Genomic DNA, 27,274 nt, shown 5'->3' with positions numbered 1-27,274 from the left:
ATCTTTAAGGTCATGTGTGCCTTGACGTTTGCTGTGACGTACGACCAGGACCTGTCCAGGATGCATTGCGTTCGCCCAGCACGCTTTCTTTGCATTGGATGCCACCCCTGTGGTCGGCGTGGGCGGCTATGGGCGAAGTCTACGTCGGACTCTAAAGCAGCCTATACTTTTGAATGGACGCTGTTTAAACCAGGGTTCCCCTAAAAATTCCCTGGAATGTCCGTCTTGGTATGCCGTGAGCTCGCACGCAGAAAGGCAGATCGCAGAAAGGCAGATCGTCCGTCTTGGTATGCCGTGAGCTTTCAGTCACGCTTCCTTTTCTGGAGTTCCGTACTGTGCGGGTGTTCCTATTATACAGGGTGTTCAAAATTAAGCTTTCACTAGCACCTTATAAATAGGCGAACAAAAGAAAACTGGTGCTACTGTGTCTGTTCCTTGAGTAAGAAACAGGTGCTACATAATTAGCAGCACCTGTTTCTTACACAAGTAGCGTAAAGTTATCATCCGGTTTCCTGTCATCGCTGTGTTTGCGTAGCTCTCGTGAAAGCTTAATTTTGAACACCCTGTATAACCTCGGAATAGTCATGACGACGTGTGAGCGCACTGCTCTCACAAGCGAACTTTGAGCTTAAGCTCGAAGGTCAGCTTTGCCGCTCGGGTGTGGCCATTCTATCGTGCAAACGCTTCACTGTAGTGGAAAATTCTTGTACAAACGTAAGGACAACTTTGTGGAGACAGCTGAGATGAAATTCCGGATCTCTTCCATAGACAGCGATCTCTAGATAGCTCCAACGGAATCAACATATCAAATCAAATAATCCTTCCTAATGCATTTGAATAGGCTACCGTTGCTTCATATGAAGACAAATACAGAAATGCTCATCAAAAGCATCTCGGCCACATCATTCCTGGGGATGTGGACAGAATTAGATTCTCGATGACAGAGGACATTTGGGAAGTGAAGAAATGTAAGCACATCTTTGTGTGCTCATAATCTGGACATGGATGATACTGAGCTACCTCCGCAGTGAAGCAGTTCGACGAAAGACGTCTGAGTATACGCGTTGCCTGGTGATCTAAACACCAGCGAAAGCAGTGGCGGTATTCACAAGAGCCAAGCCAAGTAACTTGCACCCATCTTGACATTTCTCGCTCCGCTTAACGACAGCATAGCCCACCACAACGAGAGGGTCTAGGCTGTCGTCTACGGGCAACGCGTTTGGAGTGCGTCAGAAGCAGGGTGTCGAACCGAAACGTTTGTCGTTCCGGTTTTCGTTCCGGTTACATCATAAACGATCCGGTACCGGTTCTGCTCCGGAGCAAAAAAATAACGGTTCATACCGGTTTTTAACCGGTTCCGCTTCTCCTGGGAATATTCATCCTCACAAAAAAATATCAATGTTACAAAATGTAAACCCATTTATTCCGCATATATGGTATTTAATATTAATAGACAGCTGTGAAATTGGTAGCTCCTGGTTCCTGTAGGTTACTGTCTGTTCAAATGAACTTTCTCCTCTCTTGAAGCACATGCTACAAACGGACTTGTCGTGATACGTAAAGTACTTTCTTGCTGGATTGGAGCGATCGCCTGCCATCCGAATGTCTGTTGCTACTGTCTAGCCAGCAAGCACCACCGCACGAGTAGGACGCAAATCGAGGAACACCTTCGCTCACAAACGCGCTCGACGACTCCGTTTTATTTTCTTCGTGTCCTGTCCACAAAAGAGTTGCCACTTCACACGGGGTTGCCCTCGCGTATATACGTAAATGTATTCAACTCAGCTGCTCTCCAACAAGTGACGCGTTGCGCGACATTACCGATAAAGAAGACATTATGCAGCCCCCTTTGGTCGCTGTTTAGTTGAGGAGAGTTTGCGGGGATCAAATTAAAATGAACACTAAGGCACATTGCTAGAGAGTCACATGTACCTCTAAGTCTGTGTGCGTGCGCGAACGATAAACCATTACAAATGGAGCCTAAGGGTCATAGTATACCGACATACATTCCACGCCAACCGTAACCCTCGTATAGTACCCATGACAAAACTTCAGAGCACACGACGTCTGTTTCATTCGCCTATCTGTAGTCCAAACTGGCGCAGTTTTTTCTTGGACCGAAAACCGTTAAATATATTTTTCGGTTTCCCTCCTGAGCGAAAAAAACGTATACGGTTTCGATTCCGTTCCCGTTCGCACCAAAATAGCGGTTTTTTTCGGTTTTCGGTTCCGGTTTTCGGTTCGCTCCGACACCCTGGTCAGAAGGTCACGTAACACGTGATTCCTCCCATCAGGGAGAGCTAACTCACCAATGAAAGCCCAGTGCAAAGCCAGTGAGGTATACTAGGGGAAAAAATATAGCCGGAGTTCTTTGGCTGCACGTATGTTTGTACGATGCACGATGCTTGCGATGCTTACGATGCGATGTACTTGCACGATGTTTGTAAGTCAAAAACCTCAAACTCTGCCCGCACGCGTACTGCTGATGAGGCCCAAGAAGGCCGAAACAGCTGTCCAGTACTAACATGGCGACGTTTCACTTACAAACATGCGCCAGAAGGTCACGTAACACATGATTCTCCCGTCAGTGTGAGCTAACTCACCACTGAAAGCCCAGTGCAAAGCCAGTGAAGTATACTAGGGAGAACAATAGCCGGAGCTCTTTGGCTGCACGTAAATAAGTAATAAAAATAAAAGCACTGTATGTTCCAACTAAAAGCTCTAAAACCACAAGCAGAACGAGATAACACAAGTGTCTAGTCGTTCTGGTGGTTATAGCGCTTTTAGTTGCAATGTTTGTAACTCAAGCGTCGCCATGCCAGTACTGGACAGCTGTTTCGGCCTTCTTGGGCCTCATCAGCAGTGCGCAGGCAGGCAACGTTTGATCGGATGGTATCAGAAGGTCACGTTCACGTGATTCCTCCTGTCAGGGTGAGTTAACTCACCATTGAAAGCCCAGTGCAAAGCCAGTGAAGTGTACTAGCCCTTTCGGAACTGGCTTCGTCAAAATCGGACAGGTCAGAAACAGTGCTCGTGCGGCTCGGAAACAAACCGAAACCACTGGAACCAACATAGAACTGTATGTTGGGCATCCCACGCGTCGACGGCATCAATCTTTTTTTTTCCTTAGTCGCGTCAAGCGCAAAAAATGGCGGAGGTTTTTGTGGTCATGAACGCGGAATGGGTGAACGTTGCCATTTTATTGTGGCTTTCTCTACAGGGTAACGACATTTATCTTTTTTTTTTATGACATAAAGTGAGACCTAAGAAACATCACTGCGTTGAGAAACTGATCGGTGCGGGCTTCCTTTTGTATTCCGGGGTGTTAACCACTTGGGCGATTTTCACACCATCAGGGCTCAGTGATTGTGCAAATAAGGCGCGTATGTCGATGGTCCAGGCAGCACTTGTCGCATAACTTGGGATCATCTTCTTCATTTTGGGACTTCCTGACCATGACTCTGGGGGGGGGGGGCTCTTTCTCGAAGGACGTGCATGAGGGGGAGGGGTACGGACACGCATTTTTACTGGATTAGGTCGGGGCGAGGCGAGGGGGCGATCGAGCAAAGATAAAGCGGCGAAGGTAGCGAAAAGAGCACAGCAGTGTATGAGGGCACGCGTAGTGAACCATCGCGATATTGAGAAGAAATGTGCGCCACTGTCACATCTCTTCGCGGCTTGACCAGGTGACAGCTTGCAACGATCTACAAGAGTGACGTTCCATATCGATGCATTTCTTTTCGGAGTGCATACCAAAAAGCGTGCTGCTCATGGACAGAGGTGGGCATTTGTCCTCACGAGCCCTGCCCTCACCTCAATTTTCTGGGAGAAAACTTTTCCTCACCTCACCTCACCTCCAAAAATTCTTGAAAATTTTCCTCACCTTACCTCAAAAAATGTTTGAAATTTTTTCCTCACCTCACCTACAAAATTTGAAAAATTTTCCTCACCTCACCTCACCTCAAAGGAATTTTTGAAACTTTGCCTCACCTCACCTCAAAAATTTTCGAGAATTTTTCCTCACCTCACCTTACCTCAAAAAAGTTTGAAATTTTTCCTCACCTCACCTCAATTTGTTTCAAACTTTTCCTCACCTCAGCTCAATTTTTGTTCGAATTTTTCCTCACCTCACCTCAAAAAAATTTGAAGCTCTTCCTCACCTCACCTCAAACATTTTTCTGAATATTTAAGTAAGGTATGGTCGCTTCAATTCCCTTCCCTTTGGCGCGAACGTCATCTTCCTTTGATGTATCCAACGATACCAATGCGCTCTTTCTCATCGTTATCATATTGAATTGGCCGGCGATCGCGTGTATTCGATGTGACGTTCACAGGGACTGAAGAATCTTCATCATTAAAGTTGCGTTGGCTTTGAGTGACTGCTAATGTAAATGCATATACCTCAAGCGTGAGTGCATACAGGGTGCGGCACGAAACGTGTCATTTGACCGTTATAAGAAAAAGGCTTAAGGGAAAAATATAGGGTCAACAACTTTCTTCTGGACAATTCATTCTGGACAATCAATTTCCCACCTAATAAAAATAGTTTCATCGACGTGCCATTGACATAAATTGAATTTTCGAAATTGAACTAGTGAAATTGCATAGACAATGTAACGGTTTTTTGTCAGAATGTAAAAGTTGCGGGAAAACTGAGGTTTAGTTGCGGGTATGCGAACGACGCACGAAGTCGGCCGTCAGATGAGCGGCGAGAGAGGAGGACAGTCCCCGCCCTAGGTGAGCGACAGAAGCTGCGAAAAGAAGGAAAGATATCCCGTGTACGCGCGGAAATTGTTTTCATAAAGTGGCGCGTTCATAACGTTTTCCACACCTCACCTCAATTTTTTTGAAAATTTTCCTCGCCTCACCTCAAAAAAATTTCCCATAGTTTTTCTCACCTCACCTACAAAATTGAAATGTTTGCTCACCTCACCTCACCTCAAAAAATTTAAAAAGACTCCTCACCTCACCTCAAAATATGTTTTAGAGATTTTACTCACCTCACCTCAAAAACCTTTTGAAAATTTTCCTCACCTCACCTCAAATTTTTTTTGAAAAATTTCCTCACCTCACCTCAAATTTTTTTTGAAAAATTTCCTCACCTCACCTCAAACATCACCAGAAAAATTGGCCCTCACCTCACCTCACCTCAAATATCATGAAGTGAGGGTGAGGTGAGGAAACCCTCACCCTCGCACGCTCTCGTGAGGGTGCCCACCTCTGCTCATGGAATAAATTATCCAATGTTCGGTCCAAGTTTTTTTGCAAGACCATGCTTGGGGTCCTGGATAAACCAGAGCACCCTGATGTCTGTTATGAGAAGAATATCTTACACAATGTCGGTGGAGCAAGCCTGACAAATGCTATGCAAGACCCATATTGCCCAGTTGTCGTGAGTATATAAGTGCAGCATAGAAAGCATCGATAAAAATCGTAACCATTGTAGGTAAACCCTACGAAAACGACGCAATCAAGTACGCCCTTCGAAAACTTTTGATTTCGTACCAGTGTCCTCAAATATGTATCACGTGAAGACTGTTTAGACTTCATATGTTCATGCTGTTTGTATTCGAATGCTATCGTCATTAAACGCACGTTCAGTGAGTCCTACCATTCACGAGACTCGCAACCTTCGTCTCACATATGCCCCCGCAGTCAACAACCATTGAGCCCTGGTATCCTGTTTTGACGACACGTAGTCATTTTACGAAATAACTATAAACTGAATATTTTTTTATGTAAGCATACTATATGGGTGCACAGTAGTAACAAAAAGTATTTTTTAAGAAATCTGGTTTGAAATAAATAAGTCCATGGCCGAAAGGGCTAGGGAAAAAATAGCCTGAGCTCTTTGGCTGCACGTGTAAAAATGTAAATAAAAAATATATATAAGTAAAATAATAAGACGTGCACGACAGACTACAGAAAAGTTAACAAAAAATAATTTATTTAATGGGTAATTTAACACATAGATTATAAAAGAACGGTCGCCGTTTCGACAGTGGCACTGTCTTGGTCAGGTCAAAAGAGGTGTAAAGGTTGCATATTGCTTAAATAGGTTCGGTAAGTGACGTCACAATCGGTGCAAGTATGCCACGTGGCAGTTGTCGGTGAGTCATATTCTGGAACATTCCGCAAGGTCAAGTCCGGGTGGTGATGTCATTTGTCTTGGGGAGCCAGCTCAGGGTGAGCTGTACTCAGGCCATAGCTGAAAAGCAAAAAAGAGGGAAAAAAGAAGAATAGAGAAAGAGAAGTATATCCCATCTAGGCGACCGGATTCCTTACTGTTGAAAGTACACCGGGATCTTCGTTAATGATTGTTTGGAATTAGTAAATGAGGTAAGACTCGCGTTGTTCTCTGCCTCTATCGGAGGTAAAGTTTGATTGAAGCATAAAAAGGGCGACGTCATGACCAGGCTGTTTGAAATGACGAGAAACAGGAAGATTTGGCTTTTTATTAACGTCCGACCGGTGGTTGTTGAACCTGATCCGAAAAGATGTTTTCGTTTGACCTATACGTATTGTGCTTGACGCGCGCGTTGCACTGAATGGCATAACTGATGTTCGATGAATTATAGTCAAAGTCACCATGAATTTTGACGAGGAAACTAGAATTTGTGCTATTGAGCACGTGAGCACTTTGCATTAGTTTGCATATTTGACCACTGCGGCTATTGCACGGAGGCTATTGACGGCGGCTATTGCTGTCGGACTTGTTGGTCGGTTGACTTTGGAGCTGAACAGATTATCGTGGAGGTTTTGCGTGCGCCTGTAGGTCACACGTGGGGGTTCCGGGAAGATTTGTCCCATGCGCTCTGACTGACGAAGAATACCGTGCTGGCGATTAAGTATACTGTTCATGTTGGAAGCATTGTTATTGAATGTTAAAACGAGGTTAACTGAACCACTGTCTGACTTCCGCTCGCGGGTTTGGAACAGAGCTTTGCGATCTGCGGGCCTTCCTTATTGCGTCCTCAACTAAACTGGGTGGGAATTGGCGACTGATGAATGTTTGCATAAGTTGGTTCAAATTTCTATCCAGATCACTGTCGCTGCAACAGATGCGTCTAATACGAAGTGTCTGGCTGTAGGGGATAGCAAGTTTAGTGTGCTGCGGGTGGCAGCTATTTAGATACTGCTGGGAGTGCGTACAGAACAGGTCCGTAGTCGGTTCGTTAACTTTACCTGGACATCCAGGAAGTTAACAGTTAGAGTTGACTAAGAATGGGTGAATTTGATAGCCGGATGTGCTTGGTTAAAATCCCTAAGGAATATATTTAGGTCATCCTCCGAATATGGCCAAACCATAAAGATATCGTCCTGAAAACGCTTGTACAACGATGGCTTTTCCTCGCGTTGGAACAGAAATGCCTCCTCCAGATCACCCATAAAGATGTTTGCATAATTTGGTGCCATCTTAGTGCCCACAGCCGTGCCACTGACTTGCAAGTAATGTTTACCATCAAATTCAAAGGTGTTATTTTTCAGAATAAGGTTAAGGAACGTGAATAGAAGAGAAGGATCGTATGAGTTGTCCGAATATTTTAAAAACGCCCTTTGAGCTGCAGCAATGCCATCTTCGTGGGGGATGTTGGTATAGAGGGAAGAAACGTCTAGCGTGACCAGCAAACTTGAATAAGGAGGTTGGCACTGACTTAATATTTCCAGGAAGTGACTTGTATCTTTAATGTAGGATGGAAGTTTGGGGGGCTCTCTTTAAGAAGATAATCTACAAAGCTCGAAATATTTTCGGTAGCTGTACCGTTACAAGAAACTATCGGACGCCCTGGGTTCCCAGGTTTATGGACCTTGGGGAGCATGTAAAATCTGCCTGGCACGGAATCTCTAGGGAGTAAGTACTCGTACAGGGTGAAGTCTATCTTTTTGCTGGTTTTCAGATCTTTCAAGCTACGGATAACATTCGCAGTGATCTGTTCCGTAGGGTCAGCTTCGAAGACTGTAAAATCATGTGCAACATAACTGCCGAATACCTTCGTTAATATAATCAGCTTTGTTCATTACCACAATTGCACCACCTTTATCAGTTTTTTATAACCAGACCATCACGTTTTTGAAGGTCGGAAAGGCTACGGTGTTCAGCAGGCGATAAATTGAACTTTGATTTACGATTGGATGAATGGCTGTACGCGTTAATAATATCCTTTTGGACTGCGCGAATATACGTACCCAGGGCTTTATCCGTGATAAACATTACTTGCAAATCAGTGGCACGGCTATTGGCACTAAGATGGCACCAAATTATGCAAACATCTTTATGGGTGATCTGGAGGAGGCATTTCTGTTCAAACGCGAGAAGAAGCCGACGTTGTACAAGCGTTTTCTGGACGATATCTTTATGGTTTGGCCATATTCGGAGGATGACCTAAATATATTCATTAGCGATTTTAACAAAGCACATCCTGCTATCAAATTCACCCATTCTTACTCAACTGTTAACTTCCTGGATGTCGAGGTAAAGTTAACGGACGGAGTCCTGACTAGGGACCTGTACGTAAACGTACGCACTCCCAGCAGTATCTCCCGCGGCACACTAAACTTGCTATCACCTACAGCAAGGCACTGCGTTATAGACGCATCTGTTCCAGCGACAGTGATCTGGATAGAAAGTTGAACCAACTTACGCAAACGTTCATCAGTCGCCAATTCCCACCCAGTTTAGTTGAGGAAGCAATAAGGAAGGCCCGCAGGGCAGATCGCAAACCTCTGTTCCAAACCCGCAGCCGCAAATCAGACAGTGGTTCCGTTCACCCCGTTTTAACATACAATAACAATGCTTCCAACATGAACAGTATACTTAATCGCCAGCACGGTATTCTTAATCAGTCAGAGCGCATGCGACAAATCTTCCCGGAACCCGCACTTGTGACCTACAGGCGCACGCAAAACCTCCACGATAATCTAGTCAGCTCCAAAGTCAACCGACCAACAACTCCGCCAGCAGGCTGCCATCCGTGCAATGGCCGCAGATGTCAAATATGCAAACTAATGCAAAGTGCTCACGTGCTTAACAGCACAAATTCTAGCTTCCTCGTCAAAATTCATGGTGACTTTGACTATAATTCATCCAACGGCCATTTATGCGATTCAGTGCAACGCGTGTCAAGCACAATACGTAGGTCAAACCAAATCATCTTTTCGGATCAGGTTCAACAACCACCGGTCGGACGTTAATAAGAAGACAAATCTTCCTCTTTCTCGTCATTTCAAACAGCCTGTTCATTCAATAAATGCCCTTTTTATTCTTCAATCTAACTTTAGCTCCGATAGAGGCATGGAACAACTCGAGTCTTACCTCATTTACAAATTGCAATCAATCCTTCACGAAGACCCCGGTGTACTTTCAACAGTAAGGAATCTGGTCGCCTAGATGGGATATACTTTTCTTTCTTCTTTTTTCCTCTTTTTTTTCTTTTCAGCTATGGCCTCAGTACAGCTCACCCTGAGCTTGCTCTCCAAGACAAATGACATCACCACCGGGACTTGACCTTGCGGAATGTTCAAGAATATGACTCACGGACAGCTGCCACGTAGCATACTTGCACTGATTGTGACGTCACTTACCGAACCTATTTAAAGCTCAGCTACGCCGATTTTCGAGTGTTACAGAATGGAATGGTACTCACACGATGTGTTCATAAGGGAACACTGATTATGTGTGCAACATAGTTATCCCAAACTCCTCGTAGTTTTTCAAAACAGTGAATTTTTAGTTTCACTGACATTCCGTCTTGTGGCCCGCAAACCCTGTGTCGACGACACATTCGTGGTCTGCCAGTGCTCCGGCTTGGCATGACATTTGGCTTGGTTTCTTCCGCCAAGGCGACCGGTTTCTTCTGCCGAGCCGTCTGCTGCGCAGATTGATATTGGGGGAGTGATAAACAGTTCGCTATTAGGGAGCCAGTATATTTCTGGACTTCACTGAACCCACGAGGAACGTGAGTTTTGCTTCCTTCGACTGCAAAGCATTTGCTAGGCCAGTACAGACTTCCTGATGTGTTTCGTGTTCTGTGCTGCGTGCCGAGAATGCGTGAGCGTTTTGCTCCCGTCTGCAAGAACACTTCAGCATGCAGTTCCAATGTTTCAAACCACAACTTTCCGGAAGGCGAAAGAAAAAGCTATTGACTGTAACAATCGGTTACAACTCCGACTGGGTGCCACCTTCGAAAGCAGCGATTTGATCTGGTCATTTCGCTCATACGAATGTTACGGAAGCAATGCGCAACTTGTTTCAGACGAAGCCGAAGATGTCTCGTCCGGGATGCTGTGCCAACCTTATCTGGAGCAGGGGATTGCAGGGGCAGGACCAGGCAGCAGATAAAGGTAAGGCGCGTAATGTTAGACAAGTCAGTCATGCGGTGCAAATGCCATCATATAGAAAAGGAAAATACGCTGTCTGTCAGTTTCTGTTTCATCCTTTAGAGATTAGGCCCCAGCGGGAATATTCTCAGAACAGATTTGGAATTGCCTTATTTCTTAAATGATTTCGCAGGCATTCTGGCACTACCGAAAAGCTTGCACTCCACGTCTCAACTATCACCGTCTGGGTTTCAAGCTGAAGGCTGTCGCCAGTGCCAGCCAGACGCCCCTTCAAAGTTCATCTGTTTTTGTTGACGGAACAGTGACACCTGGTACTGAGACATTTAATTTTCTGATGTATCAAGTGTACTGCATCACATGTGCTCGACTTCTTGTGTTCGTATACCCTTGCTGTTGCTCGCTAACTTAAAGCAACCATGCCTGAGGTGTTTGTGTTCTTACTCCAGCGCTTTCAGAGTACATTTAAGCAGTATCATTTGTGGAAACCCGTGTTTCCAAAACCTCGGGGCGTCAGTCCGTCCGCCGCACCCGCCAGGAAAACACAGCAACGACAAAATGCAATCAGCAACAACAAGGGTTTATTTGACTCACATCAGCGACTGCTCCGTCTTGCCCGACACTCCCGGCCAAGAATCCTTTGCTCAAACCCCGCTCGCGCTTTTAAATGCTCCGACAACGCACCCTTTACTATCATGTGATCCACCGACACTTTTCTCGAGGGCGCGAACTGATATCTTATCAGTTCCCATATTCCCCCACCTCCAAAGGGTTCTTAGAAGAACATTCAAAAGACACTCAGAAGTCCACCATGTCCAAAATCACATCGTCGGACGCCGAAGCTGGGGGAGCTTGTCGGGGTTGTTTGAGAAGATCCGGTCGGTGGCGGCGGGGAACGCTCAACGCTGTCTCGACATCAGTGCTTGTTGATCGAGCTGCCTTGGCAGCTTCTGCTTTCGCCTGATGAAGTTGGCTCCGCCGGTGTGCTGAGCGGCTGATTTCCGGGACGGAACAAAGTGGGCATAGGAGTCTCCGTTCCTCTTCAGAGAGGGGTAGAGGAGGGTCTGCGGAAGGGAAGCGGCACGAGCTCGGGGTCCGTACCAGGAAGTGGCCTTGGCTGGGAAAACCATTTTGATCTTGAAGCCCAGGCAACAGGTTTTCCGTCGGATACGACCGTCCAGGTGGCCACCGAGTGAGGTGGTCGACCTGATGACCCCAAAGAGGAAGGATTGGATCGGAAGGATGCGGGCGCTCCGGTCCTGGGTCGCTTTGCTCGTTGCGACATACTTGAAAGAAAGCAAGCAAAAAAAACAGTCAGGAGGATGCTCCTGCTCGTCAGGGTCGGAAGGTCCTGGTGAAACTAAAGTGGGAGTCCGTGACAACGAGAATACCACATAGAAAAGTACTACACTGAACTCCGAGCACTAAGTAATAATGACTGAGATAGTGACTGCTACGTACGTCGCCTGCGGAGACGCAAACTGTAGCGACTGGAGGGTTCGGGAACCGGATCCTGGTCCAGGTCTTGAGGAGGAAGCTGAACATCTGCTTCTTCGCCCTCGGGGTCTCGGAGGTGGTAAGTCTTCAGGTCCGAGATGTGTACTGGCCCAGTTTCTTCCCCGTGTCACAGCGACGAAGCCTGTAAGTGAGGCCGGAGGAACACGCACTTACCTCGAAGGGGCCATCCCACCTATCTGCGAGCGAAGCCGCAAAGCCGCGTGCAGCATCACTTAGCGGGTGAGTCCGTCGAAGGACGAGGTCACCGACGCTGTAGGTGAGGTTCCGTCGACCTCGGTTGTACTGGCGAGTCTTGTCCAACCGTGCGACGTCCAGATTCTCCCGAGCCGTCCGAGCTGCATCGTCCAGTCGACTCCGGAGTTCCTCAGCGAACCTTGAATAAGGAGGCTGGGTACTGCCATCCCGGAGGCGTAGAGCATTCTCCACTGGAAAAGGTGCCTCTCGTCCCAAGTTCAGGAACGCCGGGGTGAAGCCTGTAGATCTGTTTACTGTTGTCCGTGTAGCGAACGCCAGTTCAGCAAGGCGAAGATCCCAATCACGGTGGTGCTGACTAGTAAAAGCAACCAACATCATTTTCAGGTTCCGATTAACACGTTCGGTAATGTTAGCCTGAAGGTGATATGGGGAAGTCTTCTTGTGCTGAATGCCTAAGACAGCGCAAGAATCTGAGAACACCTTACTTGTAAAGTAGGTAGCGTTATCGGTGATGAGGTGAGCAGGAAACCCGAACCGGCAAAAGGTGTCGAGTAATCTTTCCCACACTCTCTGGGAAGTCAGCGTCCTGAGAGGAAACAGCTCAACCGATTTCGTGAAATGATCAGTAGCCACAAACAAATACTGGTTACCTCTAGGACTACGTGGAAAAGGTCCCATCACATCACAGGCAACTATTTGCCATGGCCTATTGCTCTGAACAGGCTGTAAGCGTCCAGGGGGTAAACCGCCACGAGGTTTTGCTCTCTGGCATACGGGACAAGTCCGAACATACTTAGTTACATCCTGCCTCATTCCAGGCCATGTCGCAACACGACACAACTTTTCACAAGTTCTCCTGCCACTGCTGTGACCTGCCAGGGCCGAATCATGAAAGTAACGTATGAAAGACTTACGCAACTTCCGTGGCACCACACGGGGATGAGCCGTTATTGTCATCCCCCTGGGGTATGTATCTGAACAGGATGCCATCCTCGCCCAGCAAATAGGAGTCGTGCCATCCGTCAGCCGATCCGGTGCCTGCCGAGTCCTGCTCAGCTAACCATTGAGACACACGCTGACAAAGGCCGTCGGCTCTCTGAGCGCCTAGGAGCTGCTCTCTGCTCACGACCGTGCCCAAAGACGAAGATACGTCTCGTGCCACTTGTGCTGCTGCCAGGAGTTGAGAAGGCGCCTCGGTGCCTTCCTCTCCCCCCTCCGGTAGAGGCGCACGGGAAAGCGCGTCTTCTAACACGTTCGTCGAGCCCCGCCTGTACTCCATGTTGAAGGAGTAGCCTTGTAGCGTCAGGGCCCACCTGGCAAGACGTCCAGATGGGTTGCGGAGCCACTGCGGCCAAGAAAGTGCCTGATGCTCAGTCTGGACGGTGAAAGTGGTGCCGTCCAGGTACAGATCAAACTTCCTGAGAGCGAAGATGATCGCCAAGCACTCCTTTTCCGTGACGGAGTAATTCCGTTCTGCCGGATTCAGCGTGCGACTTGCAAAAGCCACTGGACAGAGAATAGCGTCATGCTCCTGCAAGAGAACTGCGCCAACACCATAATCGCTAGCATCTGTTTGCACTACAAACGGTTTGTTCAGGTCAGGCAAATATAGCCTGGCCGTATTAGCGATTGCGTGAGAAAGAGCTCGAAATGATCGTTCGTGCTCCTCTCCCCACTGCCAGGGTGTATCGTTGCGCAACAACCGGTTAAGCGGCTGCGCTAACTCAGCGCAATTAGGAATGAATTGTCTGTAGAAACCAACCATACGCAAAAAACGCTGCAAGGCTTTTACGTTGCCGGGAACCGGATACTCCATGATCGCCTTTAGCTTGTCATCGCTAGGACTGATGGTTCCTCTGTCCACCATGAAGCCTAGAAGGCTGATCCTTGGCGATGCCAGCTGCAGCTTGCGGGGGTTGATGGTTAGCCCCGCCTGTTTCATCCTTGCAAGGACGATTGACAGGTGTTCCAAGTGTTCCTGAAAGTTTCTGGAAAACACTATGACATCATCCATGTACGCCATCGCGAAGTTATACTTCGCATCTCCCAATACGGTATCCATTGGCCGCTGGAAACTGGCGGGAGAGTTAGACAGACCGAAAGGCATCCGTACAAACTCAAACAAACCCCTATGACAGGTAAAGGCTGTTTTCGGGACATCCTCCGGGGCAACTTCGATTTGCAAAAACCCTCTACTGCAATCAAGCGTTGAAAACAGTGTAGCGTTGCCCAGAGAATACATAATAGACTCGATGGACGGAAAGGGGTAAGAGTCCTTTACAGTTACTGCGTTAAGTCAATGGTAGTCGACGCATAACCTAGCCGTACCATCACGTTTCGGAGCCAGGACGACAGGAAATGCCCAAGGGCTCTGGGACCTTTGAACTGCACCGGTTTGGAGCATTTCATCAAGAGCAGCGTCTAACAAAGCACGCTTATGCACGCTCAATGGTCTCGGATTACAACGCCAGGGCCTAGCGTTCCCCGTGTCTATGCTATGCTGTAACACAGACTACTTACCGGGTTTTTCCGTGAAGACACCGTCAAACTGCCGCAGTACTTGTTCAAGCAGACGGCGCTCCTCCTCGGGACCATGGAATGAGCCCAAGACAGTCGGGAGCGGGGACGGTTGGACAGACGTCGCTGCAGCTTGCTTAGCTTAACTCCTGTCCTATGGCACGGCGAAAGGAAAAAATCCTGACGATCCGTGGTAAATGTATCCTCCATTGGGCAGGTCCAGCACAAATTTCTGCCGGATGATGAAGTTTCTGCCCGGGATAACGGGCACTCCCAGGCCAGGAAGGTGGACGAAGCGCTGCTTTCGTCGTCTCCCATTAAAGCGAAGCCAGAGCACAACTGCAGTTTGTGCTGGAATCACGTCATTTGAAGCAAGACGTAAAGTGACATCTGTGGATTGCAATTCCACATTCCGTGATACGCAGTGCTCGTAAACACAATCGCCGATAAGGGAGACCGTAGCTCCCGTGTCGATAAGGGCGGTGTGATCTCTCCCCAAAATTCGAACAGCGATGTTTGGTTCCTTGTCCTCCATGTTATCTCGGACGGAAAAGGCAAAAGGAGCTAAGGCGTCTTGCTGCTTGCAAAGCCAGCTTCTGAATTATCAGGGTCACGGATTGTAACCGTTCGTTCGCTCTTTCGGCAAGTAGCCGACGTCGTTGAGCGATTTTTACCGGCGTCTGCTGTGACCGTTTCCCGTTTGCACATCACGGGGGTTTGGTCTTTGCCGCGGACAGTCCCGACGAAAGTGGTCCGGGCTGCCGCACGTCCAACAGCCTGCGGGCATTCTGTGTTGCTGCCGCGGAACATGCCGCTGCTCCTGCGGCCTCCTTGGGGTTTCGCCAGCTAAATAGCCGGGTTGACCATGATTATGGGACAGGACGGGTCTGCCGAGGCTCGTTCCTGCGGGGATCGCCCTCTGTTCATAACGGAAGGGATCAGGTGCTCGGCGTGATGGCTCCGCATAATAATTGCGGTTGTGCTCATCCAGTCCTACTGCAGGTGAGCGCTCAACCGAGGCTGCTCCCGCTGACCATGCACAGCGCGGTTCTAACGCCAATTCAGGCGGCGGCGGGGGACGATACTCGAGTTCTCCTAAGAGGTGGCCTTCAATTGTGCGAGCCTCTTGCGCCAGCGCTTCAAGGCTATTAAAGCGATGGGCTCGAAGATAGGGCCGGTAGCGAGGATGACACTGACGGATAGCTCGTGTCACACGCTGCTCCTCTGTAGCAGTAGGTTCAGCTCTGCTATACAGGTCTTGCAAGGCCCGAACGAATTCTGCTAAGGTATCACCTGGATGCTGAGTACGCTTATGCAGCTCCTCCAGGATACGATATTCGTAATCCGGGGGAAGAAATTCGCTCTTAAACCGCTTCTGAAAGTCCTGAACGGACGTAAACCTCGACTGTAGCCGAAGTCAGCGAGCGGCGTCTCCGATCAAGGCAACCTGCAGGATGCGTTGTATCAGGACTTCATTTGAGATTCCCATACCAGCCTGATAGGCTGTAAGGTCATCCAAGAAGTCTGCGACCGACTTTTTATCGGTGTACCCTGAGAAGGTAGGGACCGGTAAATTCAGTCGCAGAGGCGCTTGTGCCTGCGGCGGCGAAACCGACCCGGCATCAAGGCGTTGTGCCACCAACGAACATAACTCCGTCATGCGTGACAAGAGTTGTGTCGTTATAGCGGAGTCCAACTGCGGCACTGCAAGTACCGGAGCCGACTTACTTTGGAACGGAGGGGAAACATGGTTCATCTCCTCCGACGATGTGGCTAATACGGCCGGGAGCTGCAAAAGAAAACTAAAAACAAAGCGGAAAGCCCCGCAAACACAAAACAACGGAAAACAAGGTAATATCACGGTCTCCCGCTAACTTAACAAAGTACAAACAGCGGTGCTGCGCTTCCCCCAACGGCCGGGCGGACGAGCCGTGAACCCCGAAACGTTGGGCGCCAGTTGTGGAAACCCGTGTTTCCACAACCTCGGGGCGTCAGTCCGTCCGCCGCACCCGCCAGGAAATCACAGAAACGACAAAATGCAATCAGCAACAACAACAAGGGTTTATTTGACACACATCTGCGGCTGCTGCGTCTTGCCCGACACTCCCGGCCAAGAATCCTTTCCTCAAACTCCGCTCGCGCTTTTAAATGCTCCGACAACGCCTCTTTTACTATTATATGATCCACCGACACTTTTCTCGAGGGCGCGAACTGATATCTTATCAGTTCCCATACATATGCACGGCAGCACACGTTGTGTATTTTGAGTAAGGTATAAATTAAAATGTTGGCTCATCTGTTGTATTTTGGTCACAAATAAGGTGTCCTTCCACAGCCCTCAAGGGTAGTTCAAGCAGTTTCATGTGTGCAACAGCACATACCTTTTCTCAGTTTTGAGTAAGGTAAATCGAAGTATTCCAGTTGATGTGTTTCGGTCATAAATTATGTTTTTAGAGACGTTTCAGCATTACATTCAAATAGCATCATGTGTGCAACAGTACATTCTTTTTCTCAGGTGAAGTAAGGTAAATCTGTCCGCTGTTGTGTTCTGGCAATGAAGCAGAAGCTTGTGTTGCATTCAAGTGGTATCAGGTATACAAAAACTAGCTGCTGTACTAATATTGTGAGTACAGAGACATTCCTGCAGAACATATCGGAGCATCTTGTGTGCTATGGTTGGTATGATCTGCAGGAGTATATTAATAATGTTAATTATTCAATGACTCCAGCTAACATTTACATTCTTACTTCCAGGTAAACCTGCCACGCAGATGCCCTACCCCTTGGTATGCTTAGTTCGACTGTACCGGAACAATCCACATGGATCATTATTTTTCAATTGGCAGTGGCATTACTATCACAACGCACCACACACTGCATTATAAGGTGCGTGTACAATGCATCAAACCTATTCTCAGGTACAGGCGAGCTGGTACGCAATTACAACATGAAACAACTGACACAGAAATCGTAAAGTCATGCCTTGTCCTCCGCGCCTCGGGTTTCATGTTGTTATCCTCACATGCAGCTCATTTCGCCTGTGCTGTGCAGCATGAGCAAAAGCACATATTATTTTTGGTCACATGACACCGGACATAAATACAGTGAAACCTTCCTATGTTGGACACCGGCGGTGCAGCCGAAGCGTGACCAACTTATAGGTATGTCCGAATTACAGAATATCAGGGAAACAAAAAATGGAAAAGATCACAGCTCTGTTGCCAGAAATGTCCCCTTTGTTCAATTTATGGTCTGTAGTGGTAACTGGTGGTGGTGCCTGGTAGTGGTACCTGGTGGTAGTGGTACGTCTACCCACTCTTCACTGATAATTATTACTGATTTTCGTAGATTCAATTCCGTTAAGATTCCACTCAATAGCATTACCTCTGGAGCTTTTCGAGCAGCGAGGACTTGTATCTTAAGCGTCAGCCTGCTTTTCATTGCTTTGGTGCAGTGTGCTTTCAAAGGCTCTAGACAAACCGAACACAAGTGCTCACAGAAAGAATTACAATATAGACTGACATCACTTGTTTTTGGACTTGAAAAACTAAAACAACAAAATGCTGAGACCAGTATAGGGGAAAAATAAGGGACAAAAGTCAAATCCACTGGCTTATTTTGGGTCTTTTTGGTGCAAAGATGGGCCGAGATTCAGGTAATTTGGCCAGGGTTTTGTACGACTTAGCAGGGAAAACCCTGCCCTACTTCCGGGATAGGGAGGTGTCCGACATAGGGAATTTCGTCCCCACGTAGCTTCAATGGGAACCTGGCCATGCAATGAAATCTTGTCTGACATGGGGAGTTGTCTGAGGTAGGGAGGTGTCCGATTTTGGAGGTTTTACTGTACTATACAGCATTCTACATCATGTTTGGATATTTTAACCATGGAATTTACCCTGCGTGCACCATACCATGTCCAAACACGAACAACTCCTAGACAGCAGCATGTACTGTTGCCGTATAGCACTTATGGCTTGTGTCCTGCGATCGGAATTAATGGTATCTTTTTCTGCTACAACTTGTAAACTACAGTAAATATTTAGAAATACTGTGTCATACCATAAAGCACTATGGGAAATAGCGGTTTGAAAAACTGGAGAAGACTGTCATTAGAACAGGAGACATGCTACGGTGAATTTTTTTACAGTGTGTGCTGTACCACGTAATGCACTGCAGGCCCACCACAGTATGGTAACGCTCTGAATACTGATTTGATCAAAAAAGGGACGTGTGCGTTTCTTGTACTAACTTCCCCTTATGCAAAGTAGTAGAAAAATGTTTTCAGCCAATGGGGAGGGAGAGGACATCATTCTGGAGTCTCGTTGACCTACAGTGTGTTGTGTGTGAAGATCATTTTGAAGAGTGTAGGTGGTACAAGACTGTGTTCCCACATCCTTGGCAGTGTTGACTAATAACCATAATAAAGTAGAGAGTACATTTGTTGCTTCATATATTTGTGTCATGGCAAAGTATATAAAGATACATCTGTCTCAACATACATGTGTCAAAACTGCTTTTTGTGCCTAAAATATGACAAATAGTTGTCTGTTCAACACCACTGATCATGTGCCGGCCTCCATGACACGTCTGTGACATTCCAAAGTGATTGACATGTCCCATAGATGTGTGCAATGCTGAAGATGACTGTGTACCTTCTATGGATTCTTGTTTCAAGAAAAGTACTGTGTGATTTACTAACAGCGCCTGGCTGTACCTTCACAATTCAACATAAAATTATGTAAAGTTTCCGGAAGGAAACATCATGAAGGTCCGTAGCGAAAAACCCTCAGACGAGGGATATCAAGGAACATACACAATGTCTCAACATAGTGTGTGTATGTCCTTTCTTGTATTTCCTCTTCAGGTCTTGCCATCATGGACACTATCACCAGCTCGCTTACTGTTGAACCGTTCTTTCAACGATAAAGGTCACTTTTATGAACTGGATGGCAGCCAACGTGCCGTCAATAAAAGGAATAATGGAAGGAGCTCAATGTGATCCTTAGGCTATGCATGGTCATTGCCTTCTGACAAATGGTGACTTAGAATTTCAGGGCAATGCCTGCAGTGGTATTATTCTTGTGTTCTCACCCTTGACACCCATTGTGTGTCATCGGTCACCTGTAATCTGCTAACATGCACATAGAAGTAACATGCACATAGTAGGAGCTGAAACAAAGTATATCTGTATTCCTGTAAATACAGTTAGTACAGCACATTATTTGAAAAATACAAAGAAAAATATTGTCTACTCTGCAAGCCTCCTGTCAGCTCTACAGAGCAGCTTCGAATTTCACTAGAAGCCACGTGTGAAACCTAGACCAAACTAGTGTTGAAGGTCCATATAGGTCATAGATAGATATTATTATTATTATTAGGTCATAGGTCAAGCTTAGGTCCTGGTTGGTAGTAACGCAATTGAACCTTATTAAAAATTGGTGCAGGAGGTGACCAACATAACTAAATACACCAAGTGACTCTCACAAATTTTGTGGGGTTATACCTTTGAAGCAACATTAATCTGCTGCAGTGGTCTTTTCTCCGTTGTTCCTTTTAACCTAGAAAGATTGGGGTCACCAGCCTTAGTTGCTGAGCATGCAGTTATTTACGTTGAGCGCTGCAGTTTCATATTTGTTTCTCTGGTCATGCAAGCCCGGGCTTCCCAATTTTGATAAGGGTCTTTCAGCTTTGACAGGGTATTTGTGGACATGGAAAACATTTGGACCCTGTGTATGTTGCTACGAAGTACACTGTACGAGGCAGAGGACAGCATCAACCATTTCCACAAAGGTTATTAAATTTGTCATAAAGTACACATACCTTTGCCACTGACTAATTTGGTGGCAAAGTTACTTGAGTGACAGTTGTGCAATTTTAAGCACATGTTCAAAAAATTAGGGTATGGGAAGTGCTGCCTGGTTGAACATGTGGAGTACACAATATAATAATTGGGGGTTTACGTCGCGAGACAACTGAGTGTGGAATACAAAGCACAGTGTAATGTTCCTTACTCTGGCAATGTTAGCATGGTTCTAGAAGTGGCAAATGTTGCACTACCTTTAATGACATCTGTTGGGCTCAGCAAACAGGATACATATACCCTGATCGGAAGACACTATGCCTAACTCAAAAGCAGTATCAGATCGACCCGTACGTGTTTATTTGCGAAACTATTATGAATGAAATACGGCTTGTGTGGTATAGAACAATGCGCACACTCGAGTAAACAATGCAAAAAATACGTATAAGGGCTTTCGATCTACATGCCGCGATGCGCTCTACGAGATAAACAACACACTACAAAACTACATCCAACACTTTTTGTACGGGGCAACTCTAATGACCACTTTCATATAACCGACGAATGGTTGAACGAATGCAGTTCGAATGGTCACGATACATTGCTACGTCGTTCATTGCGGTCACGCTATCATGCTGCACAATATATGTATATCGTGTAACAAGCCTGGCAATGGCACAATGTACATGGGCGGAAATACGGTCTTCTTTCTTTGAAGACCAGTCCTCTGCAGCGATACACTCTAAACCCAGTGACGGATAAGTGCCGTCTGATCAACTGCCAGATGACTTCAAGGGGCACGCGGTGCCTGCGAAAGCTGCAGGTGCCATGTGCCCCTTGAAGCAACTGGTACGACAACCCTGCTGACGCCAGGAGCCACAGTGTACCGGACGTATCGAAGGGTTACTTGTACCCACTAATACGCGAAATACATTGCGCCTCTCGAGTTCCCTAACAGAAAAATTACCTCCACGCTTCGCAAAAAAAGAAAAAGCAAGGAAGAAAATGCTCCAAGCACATCAAACACGAAATTTTATTGGCTAGCATATACCTTTAAATTGCATCCAGTACATCATCGTTTGCCCAATGGAAAGCATACACGGTTCACTAATCCCAACACACACATATGGAGCACACGTTGCACGGTACAACAACCCATCGATGATCCGATGCACCAGGCAGTCCTCCAAACGCCGAACACACAATCGAGAAAAACTTCGGACAGGCTGGCACTGAAAGCTCAATCAAGATCCTTAGTGACGAACACGACGGTTCCTCAAACGAAATGACCGAAGAACAATTGTCCAAGAAGTGGCAACAGACACTAATTCTATGTGAGAAGCAGGTGCAATCTTGCATGCTTATGTGTGACCGTTGAGACAGGAAACAACCTGTAAAGAAACCGAAGTGAATATCAGGCTGGTATTGTCCCAACGTTAATGCTGGAATAGTACTCCATTTTGTAACTCACCTCCTCGCAATCTATACAGTCCCACGGTCACCTATAACGAAAGAATACAATTAACCTCGCTTGTAATGTACATCGTCGCTTCACCGATGCAGCCGATCCTCTCCTGCCGCCATTTGCAATGCCTCCACGGTCTGCAACATAATGTACTTCGATTGTTAAACACGAGTAAAACGCAGGCGTCGTACGATGCATCACAGCTAGGTTGGCTTACCTTAAGCAAACATTAGACCTGTACTTAAACCGCAAGGTGTCATCCTTCTCAAAGGCGACGTTGCAACGCAGACAGCGGCAACAAAGCGAGAAATAACGTACTGCGGGAGAATACGTTGTGCCATGTCACTCCTCACCGGTGGAGCGCGGAACAACGTAGTACGCTCCAACGAAGGCACTCATATTCAGCCGGCACACGCATTATTCAACAAGCACGCGAGTACAAGGTTCAGGAGGCACACATATTATTCAGCGGGCACAAAGGCGTTTCATACCAACGTGACGGCTTTGTACCTGCTGAAATTTGGCGATGAGGATCGCTGTGCTTGCTATTTGATAACCGTTGCGGCTGCTTCCAGACGGTTACGGCTGTGTACCGGCTGCACTTTCTGAGAGAACTTTTTTAACTGGCACATGTCCGTCACAGGATTTAGAATGTATGCTCAAATCACGACTAAGTCTCACGTTATTGCTCAATCGCTCCCATTCCTGCACTTGTAGTAAAAGCAGCAAACAGGTCGACGTGAATGGCAGCGGAACGGTTGAACTGCGAAGTTCTCGAGCACATAATCACAATTTCACGGCGAAAATGTTGTTGAGGTGAGTTCGCCCAGTTGTTGTTTCAATCGCTCAATAGTTCTCGGGACTACCTCGGACGAAACGCACATCGTAGCCGGCGGCCATAACTGGATTTCCTCGCAAACGGGAGAAGACGCCAGGGAAGTCGGAGAAAGCCTCAGCTTTCATCCAATCAGAAGCACGATTCTCTATCTACGTAGATGGAGCAGGTTTTTCCCATCTACGTCACAAAAATGGCTGCGCCCATGGCTTGTTTTGGTTCCTTTAATTAATTTTCGTAATAGGAAGCCAAAATTGAGAAACGAAGGTGCGTTTCGGAGGCAGTTGGATGTGCTCGTTCTGAATATCACAACCATTTTAACACATCGGGAAATCGGCGTAGCTGACCTTTAAGCAATATGCAGCCCTAATTACTCCTCTTTTGTGCTGACGAAGACAGTGCCACTGTCGAAACGTGGACCCCTTGCCCATTTAACTTTTTAACGCCTTCCTATGTAAAAAACTAGTGTTTGTAACTTCCCTAAAATCTGTTTCCGCGTTTTTTTTTTGGAACTTATATATATATATATATATATAAGGCAACTGAATTGGAAGAATCAGACGGCCACGAATATATATATATATATATATATATATATATATGGATAGATGAATAAATCAACAAGCCTTAAGACGGAAACGAATAGGAATAAGTTAAAACTAAGATTTATTATTATACAAAATAGGGATAAAATTTAGCTATTACAAAATCGACATTTCGGCGGAAACTCTGCCTGCTTCAGGAATGAAGGGGACGACCAGCGTCTGTCTATTTTAAAGCGACGGGACTGTTCGTGACGTCAGACGCGCCTGAGGCGGATGCGGCGGTACTGAAGCATGGAAACTTCCAGTAGGTGTGTCCAAAGGTCTCTGATTTCAGTGTCTGTAGGGTTGGAGTAGGTCATCGTCGGTCGGGGAGTGTGGCTTTTGTGTTTGTCGTAATTTTTGTATTTTTGTAATTTTGTAATTCCTGTAATTTTTAATTTCAAATACGTCTAGTGTCATTTACTTGTTTCTTTAATGGCTTTTTTCCCTCATTATAATTCACTGGCTTGCACTGTGGCATTGAGGAGTGCTCAGTCACCCTCCCAGGTATATATCGCTCGCTGAGGGACCCCTGGTTTGCCAATTCCGTACGATGCGCAGCTACCCAGAGCTGATGAGCCGCAAACACGGCGAAACACGTGTCCTCTGGTGCTGTCGCATCGTTCTATGAGTATCTGTTTCTCTGCGTGCAGCCATAGAAGCCATCTTAATCTGTAATTTTTAATTTCAAATACGTCTAGTGTCATTTACTTGTTTCTTTAGCTTTTTTCCCTCATTATAATTCAGTGGCTTTCACTGTGGCATTGAGGAGTGCTCAGTCACCCTCCCAGGTGTATATCGCTCGCCGAGCGACCCCTGGATTGCCAATTCCGAACGATGCGCAGCTACCCAGAGCTGATGAGCCGCAAACACGGCGAAACACGTGTCCTCTGGTGCTGTCGCATCGTTCCATGAGTATCTATCTATTAGTTATTTTTCTGTTAGGCAGAAAGTCGAGACAGGTGCCAATCTAGGAGGTTTTTTTTAATAGCAGCCGAAGAGGATGGAAGCTGAGACCAGAATGAATTCGGCGCGGTCTCGCGCAATGGTCAGAGCGATGGGGATGATTGCGATCGGTGATCTTCCTCGGTGCACATACATATATATATATATATATATATATATATGGGGATTCGAGCCCTGTGGGTGAGCGCACTTCGTGGGAGTACCTGCAGACACAATTGCGACGACACCGTTTCATTTGACTTCGTGGTTTGCGTCCGTTCCAGCAAAGCCGTGCTTCAGTAATTTTTGTTACCATTCCGGCAATCCATATTTTGGGTGTATGCCTGCTAGAGGTTGCCCGAAATGACTTCCTCTCTCTTGAGTAGCAGAAGTAAGTGCCAATAAATTAATACGCATATACACAGTGCGCCTTTAAGCATGTCAGACACGGTCGTCTTAGTCACCAGGAAAGCAAGCATGTGTGTTGGCTCCCATAGATGTTCAGTGACAAAGTGTCATAATAACGGGTGTAAATTACGCGCCTCACGTTGTGCGGCAAACACTGGACGTTTTCATATAAACGAAACGTCGTGTTAATTAACAACAGTTACAGCTCAGTCCATTGGGATGGAACAATTTCCCTGTTAAACGGTCACATTAACCAGGTTTGACTGTATTAGCGTTGCGGGTATCGTTCACGTAGGTTTTATATCGATATATCCAATTTCAGGGAACGCAGAGGACGTGATCTTCAGAGAGAGGGAACCAGGTAAGGTGTTATGCCATTTCTGCATAGACTTACTTATTACTAAGGATCGGAACTTGAAGAACACTTTTTGATTGCGTTCGTAATATAATTGCATATACTTGGGCAAAACCCTTTCCTACCGTCACATCTGGCCGTTGCCTATATTTTGGAACAACTACACTGCAAAAAAATATTCCATGAAAATAAAGTGAAAATGCATGCCAGCTGTATTAATTGTGAGCACTGTGAAAAAGACGGGAAAGTGTTTTCGAGATTTACGACACGAACTCGTGAAATTCACATGTCGCTGTATTTCTACATGACGTGTTCACCCCATCCAAAAGATGAGAGCGTGTTCTTGTTGTTTAATGGTTCAGTGAAAAAAACGTGAAAATGCTTGGCAGCTGTAGTAATTGGAAACACCGAGAAAAAGAGGGAGAAGGTGTTTTCGAGATATACGACACAAGCTCGTGAAATTCACATGTCGCTGTATTCCTACATCGTGGCCACCCCATCTAAAAGATGAGACCATGTTCCTGCTGTTTAATTGTTCACCGTTATTATGATGGGTACTGTATTATAGAAACATGCACCAGCCTATAAAAATTACTGTGTATCGTTTTATGGAATAGTGTTCGACCTGTATCATTATCAGACACCCACACCACATGTTCTGTGTTCACAAAATGATATCTTCACTGAAGTGTACAGTGCAGTAGCTTTCTGCAGAACGGCAGCTTGCAGCGGCTCCTGAAATCAGAACAAAAACATGAAATTAGGAACATTGAGTGTAAGGCATAAGAAGAGACAAGACATATTCAAGTATAAACTGAAGTGCTCAACACACAGTTTGAATCTGTGCACAAAGCACAATGCACATGCATAGACAAAGTGCGTGAAGGCACAGGACTATGTCTGTTGTGCCTAACCCTGTAGTAGTCAGCTTATCCTAACTAATACATGTGGAAGAAGATGCAAGAAACAGTATCAAGACTCACAAATAGGGCATAGCACAATAGCAACATGGTAGCACAAATAGCACAATGGTAAATGGTTAAGAGTATGAAATTTCGGGAAATGTGGACCAAATAGAAATATTCAGTACCAACTTGCAGACTAAGAAAGGGCTAAAGGGATACCTATACTTCAGCTTTACCCCAGTTTGCAGAGGAGTGATAGAAGGCGAACAGGCATGCCACTTAATCTTGTTTACCATTGGGGGTGCCTTGTTCCTCTTTCAGGGCTGATGTTTTCAAAACAGCTGCGAAACAAAAAGGAGGGCATTTTTTAACAATCCTAATTTTTCATGCTGTACCATGTCAGGTGCTTGACTGCCTTCCCAGCTTCATGGGCAGGTTGGCCATCTGTTCATGAATTAGATGAGGCTGCTAGCTGTCCGTAAGTGAATGTATGTAATCCAATAGCCCAATAATGCCAGGTTGTCTAGAGCAGCAGCAGGTATTTCAGTATCTGTGAAACCACGGAATATAAGGACAGAAAAACGAAACATTTGAAACACATGGCATACAAGCATGAATACAGCAGAGTAGTTCTTGACTATGTGTAACTATTTATGATACAATGAGTGTAATACATGAGAATGCATATCATTGTATGAATTCTAACATAAGAAACATTGTGGCAGGTACCGCACATCGTAGTTGAAATACACTCCGAGCAGAAGCGCCAATGGTTTCTCCACGCTCCTTGCAGTTAGCATTTTTTCGTTGTCCAAGGGAAGAGCAATGCCTGAGAAGTGTAGCAGTGATGACGCTATGAGAGAGAGAGATGTACTATAAATCTATTGGAGTGGCAGCAAATGCTTTGAGAGCCCATGCAGCTGCAGCGCAGACTTTTGTTTTGTAACAGCATACTTTCTTTCAGTTGCACAAAACAGAAATATGTGTTACATAAAGACGAAGAAATGACCACTGCAAGGTGCCAAAAGCAGGCAAAAAAGACTTCCAGGAAATGGAAGCACTCATACCAATAGCAGAGGCGTGGTGCACTCCACAGCTGCTCGCCCAGATCTGTGCTAAAGAGAGATTGTATACCTCACTCAGTATTACAGACAATTGAGCAGTCATATAATAGTCATCAGACACACGGAAATGTGCAACATTAAACCGAAACTAAATATATCATAAAAACATAAACATGAAAAATCATTGTGCACTCATTACTTCTTACAAAATTTTTGTCTGCACTTTGCTATATTACTGACAGACAGGAAACAGAGACAATGGAGAAAAGTGCTTGTGATTGCCTAGTTGCTGCCTTTAATAGATCTGTGCGCCGCCGCCATTTCTCCGCGCGCTGGCGCTACCCCGGC

At 46.2% G+C, this 27,274-nt stretch overlaps 1 long non-coding RNA gene across 1 annotated transcript in view; it reads left to right on the top strand.

The window, feature by feature from the left end:
• Nucleotides 1–27,274, top strand: part of LOC135365906 (uncharacterized) — a 98,173-nt gene that overhangs the window by 22,794 nt on the left and 48,105 nt on the right. Inside the window, exon 2 of the long non-coding RNA XR_010414002.1 lies at nt 24,925–24,963. This is a non-coding gene — a long non-coding RNA (uncharacterized LOC135365906). The remainder of the gene's footprint in view (nt 1–24,924; nt 24,964–27,274) is intronic.

The sequence above is a fragment of the Ornithodoros turicata genome, chromosome 8, assembly GCF_037126465.1.
Source record: "Ornithodoros turicata isolate Travis chromosome 8, ASM3712646v1, whole genome shotgun sequence".
NCBI classification, from domain to species: Eukaryota; Metazoa; Arthropoda; class Arachnida; order Ixodida; family Argasidae; genus Ornithodoros; species Ornithodoros turicata.
The sequence above is the reverse complement of the archived record's forward strand: the minus strand, read 5'-3'. Positions and strand labels throughout refer to the sequence as shown.